This window comes from Oncorhynchus mykiss, chromosome 21, assembly GCF_013265735.2.
Source record: "Oncorhynchus mykiss isolate Arlee chromosome 21, USDA_OmykA_1.1, whole genome shotgun sequence".
NCBI lineage: Eukaryota > Metazoa > Chordata > Actinopteri > Salmoniformes > Salmonidae > Oncorhynchus > Oncorhynchus mykiss.
In genome coordinates, this window is record NC_048585.1 from 64547150 (window position 1) to 64551822 (window position 4673).

General features: G+C 43.4%; 1 protein-coding gene across 1 annotated transcript in view; it reads left to right on the top strand.

Annotated features, from left to right (window-relative positions):
- Positions 1-792: 792 nt before the first annotated feature.
- The window catches only part of LOC110510008 (sodium/hydrogen exchanger 9B2), a 32043-nt gene continuing 28162 nt past the window's right edge, over positions 793-4673 (top strand). Inside the window, exon 1 of the mRNA XM_036958430.1 lies at positions 793-848. The gene's annotated coding sequence lies outside the window, so the exon portion shown is untranslated. The remainder of the gene's footprint in view (positions 849-4673) is intronic.

Genomic DNA, 4673 nt, shown 5'->3' on the forward strand with positions numbered 1-4673 from the left:
GTGTGTATTTTTTGTTCTCTCTCTCTCTCTCTCTCTCTCTCTCTCCATCTATCTCAATCACACACACAAAAACACACTGAGTGACAATAAAGAGAGGCATGAGTTAGGTGAGGTGTAAAGTTTGTCTCGGCGGCATGAAGAAAGAGGGTCGTCCAGAGGACTAGAAGGAAGGAGAGGAGACCAGCAGAGGACTAGAAGGAAGGAGAGGAGACCAGCAGAGGACTAGAAGGAAGGAGAGGAGACCAGCAGAGGACTAGAAGGAAGGAGAGGAGACCAGAAGAGGATTAGAAGGAAGGAGAGGAGTCCAGCAGAGGACTAGAAGGAAGGAGAGGAGACCAGCAGAGGACTAGAAGGAAGGAGAGGAGACCAGCAGAGGACTAGAAGGAAGGAGAGGAGTCCAGCAGAGGACTAGAAGGAAGGAGAGGAGACCAGCAGAGGATTAGAAGGAAGGAGAGGAGTCCAGCAGAGGACTAGAAGGAAGGAGAGGAGTCCAGCAGAGGACTAGAAGGAAGGAGAGGAGTCCAGCAGAGGACTAGAAGGAAGGAGAGGAGACCAGCAGAGGACTAGAAGGAAGGAGAGGAGACCAGCAGAGGACTAGAAGGAAGGAGAGGAGACCAGCAGAGGACTAGAAGGAAGTAGAGGAGACCAGCAGAGGAATAGAAGGAAGGAGAGGAGACCAGAAGAGGACTAGAAGGAAGGAGAGGAGACCAGCAGAGGACTAGAAGGAAGGAGAGGAGACCAGCAGAGGACTAGAAGGAAGGAGAGGAGACCAGCAGAGGAATAGAAGGAAGGAGAGGAGACCAGCAGAGGACTAGAAGGAAGGAGAGGAGACCAGAAGGAGAACACAAGTTAGTAATGCTTCTGGGTATCTTATCGAAAAGCAGAAATGCCTTCATTAACATAAATACAAACCAGCCATAGAGTGTTTTCCAGAGATCCAAGTTGAAGGACTCCTGGATTTCCAGCTTATTGTATCCCCATTATGAATCTTCCAAGCAGGAAACAGTTTGGGAACGTTTAGGGAATTTCGCAATTAACCAGAGTACAGAGTGGTTATAACCATTACCAGTCTCTACCAGTGGTAGTGTTATAACCACTACCAGTCTCTACCAGTGGTAGTGTTGTAACCAGTCTCTACCAGTGGTAGTGTTATTACCAGTCTCTACCAGTGGTAGTGTTATAACCATTACCAGTCTCTACCAGTGGTAGTGTTGTTATAACAATTACCAGTCTCTACCAGTGGTAGTGTTATAACCAGTCTCTACCAGTGGTAGTGTTATTACCAGTCTCTGCCAGTGGTAGTGTTATTACCAGTCTCTGCCAGTGGTAGTGTTATAACCAATACCAGTCTCTACCAGTAGTGGTGTTATAACCAGTCTCTACCAGTGGTAGTGTTATTACCAATCTCTACCAGTGGTAGTGTTATAACCATTACCAGTCTCTACCAGTGGTAGTGTTATAACCAGTCTCTACCAGTGGTAGTGTTATATCCAGTCTCTACCAGTGGTAGTGTTATAACCAGTCTCTACCAGTGGTAGTGTTATAACCAGTCTCTACCAGTGGTAGTGTTATAACCAGTCTCTAGCAGTGGTAATGTTATTACCAGTCTCTACCAGTGGTAGTGTTATAACCATTACCAGTCTCTACCAGTGGTAGTGTTATAACCATTACCAGTTTCTACCAGTGGTAGTGTTGTTATAGCCTTTACCAGTCTCTACCAGTGGTAGTGTTATAACCATTACCAGTCTCTTCCAGTGGTAGTGTTATAATCAGTCTCTACCAGTGGTAGTGTTATAACCAGTCTCTACCAATGGTAGTGTTATAACCAGTCTCTACCAGTGGTAGTGTTATAACCAGTCTCTACCAGTGGTAGTGTTATAACACGTCACTACCAGTGGTAGTGTTGTTATAACCTTTAGCAGTCTCTACCAGTGGTAGTGTTATAACCATTACCAGTCTCTTCCAGTGGTAGTGTTATAATCAGTCTCTACCAGTGGTAGTGTTATAACCAGTCTCTACCAATGGTAGTGTTATAACCAGTCTCTACCAGTGGTAGTGTTATAACCAGTCTCTACCAGTGGTAGTGTTATAACCATTACCAGTCTCTTCCAGTGGTAGTGTTATAATCAGTCTCTACCAGTGGTAGTGTTATAACCAGTCTCTACCAGTGGTAGTGTTATAACCAGTCTCTACCAGTGGTAGTGTTATAACCTGTCACTACCAGTGGGTAGTGTTGTTATTACCATTACCAGTCTCTAAAAGTGGTAGTGTTGTTATTACCATTACCAGTCTCTACCAGTGGTAGTGTTATAACCATTACCAGTCTCTACCAGTGGTAGTGTTTAAACCAGTCTCTACCAGTGGTAGTGTTATTACCATTAACAGTCTCTACAAGTGGTAGTGTTGTTATAACCTTTACCAGTCTCTACCAGTGGTAGTGTTATAACCATTACCAGTCTCTACCAGTGGTAGTGTTATAACCATTACCAGTCTCTACCAGTGGTAGTGATATTACCATTACCAGTCTCTACCAGTGGTAGTGTTATAACCATTACCAGTCTCTACCAGTGGTAGTGTTATAACCAATACCAGTCTCTTCCAGTGGTAGTGTTATAATCAGTCTCTACCAGTGGTAGTGTTATAACCAGTCTCTACCAGTGGTAGTGTTATAACCTGTCTCTACCAGTGGTAGTGTTATAACCCGTCACTACCAGTGGTAGTGTTGTTATTACCATTACCAGTCTCTACCAGTGGTAGTGTTATAACCATTACAGTCTCTACCAGTGGTAGTGTTGTTATTACCATTACCAGTCTCTTCCAGTGGTAGTGTTATAATCAGTCTCTACCAGTGGTAGTGTTATAACCAGTCTCTACCAGTGGTAGTGTTATAACCAGTCTCTACCAGTTGTAGTGTTGTTATTACCATTACCAGTCTCTACCAGTGGTAGTGTTATAACCAGTCTCTACCAGTGGTAGTGTTATAACCCGTCACTACCAGTTGTAGTGTTGTTATTACCATTACCAGTCTCTACCAGTGGTAGTGTTATAACCATTACAGTCTCTACCAGTGGTAGTGTTGTTATTACCATTACCAGTCTCTACCAGTGGTAGTGTTTAAACCAGTCTCTACCAGTGGTAGTGTTATAACCATTACCAGTCTCTACCAGTGGTAGTGTTATTACCATTACCAGTCTCTACCAGTGGTAGTGTTGTTATAACCTTTACCAGTCTCTACCAGTGGTAGTGTTATAACCATTACCAGTCTCTACCAGTGGTAGTGTTATAACCATTACCAGTCTCTACCAGTGGTAGTGTTATTACCATTACCAGTCTCTACCAGTGGTAGTGTTATAGCCATTACCAGTCTCTACCAGTGGTAGTGTTGTAACCATTACCAGTCTCTAACAGTGGTAGTGTTATTACCATTACCAGTCTCTACCAGTGGTAGTGTTGTTATAACCTTTACCAGTCTCCACCAGTGGTAGTGTTATAACCATTACCAGTCTCTACCAGTGGTAGTGTTATTACCATTACCAGTCTCTACCAGTGGTAGTATTATAGCCATTACCAGTCTCTACCAGTGGTAGTGTTGTTATAACCTTTACCAGTCTCTACCAGTGGTAGTGTTGTTATAACCATTACAAGTCTCTACCCGTGGTAGTGTTATAACCACTACCAGTCTCTACCAGTGGTGGTGTTATAACCAGTCTCTACCAGTGGTAGTGTTGTTATAACCATTACCAGTCTCTACCAGTGGTAGTGTAGTTATAACCATTAGCAGTCTCTACCGGTGGTAGTGTTGTTATAACCAGTCACTACCAGTGGTAGTGTAATAAGCATTACCAGTCTCTACCTGTGGTAGTGTTGTTATAACCAGTCTCTACCAGTGGTAGTGTTATAACCATTACCAGTCTCTACCAGTGGTAGTGTTGTTATAACCATTACCAGTCTCTACCAGTGGTAGTGTTGTTATAACCATTACCAGTCTCTTCCAGTGGTAGTGTTGTAACCGTTACCAGTCTCTACCAGTGGTAGTGTTATAACAGGTCTTTACCAGTGGTATTGTTATAACAAGTCTCTATCAGTGGTAGTGTTGTTATAACCTTAACCAGTCTCTACCAGTGGTAGTGTTGTTATAACCATTAACCGCCTCTACCAGTGGTAGTGTTATAACCAGTCTCTACCAGTGGTAGTGTTATAACCAGTCTCTACCGGTGGTAGTGTTATAACCAGTCTCTACCCGTGGTAGTGTTATAACCACTACCAGTCTCTACCAGTGGTGGTGTTATAACCAGTCTCTACCCGTGGTAGTGTTGTTATAACCATTACCAGTCTCTACCAGTGGTAGTGTAGTTATAACCATTACCAGTCTCTACCAGTGGTAGTGTTGTTATAACCTTTACCAGTCTCTACCAGTGGTAGTGGTATAACCATTACCAGTCTCTACCAGTGGTAGTGTTATAACCATTACCAGTCTCTACCAGTGGTAGTGTTATAACCAGTCTCTACCAGTGGTAGTGTTATAACCAGTCTCTACCAGTGGTAGTGTTATAACCAGTCTCTACCGGTGGTAGTGTTATAACCAGTCTCTACCAGTGGTAGAGTTATAGCCAGTCTCTACCAATGGTGATGTTATAACCATTTCCAGTCTCTACCAGTGGTAGTGTTGCTAT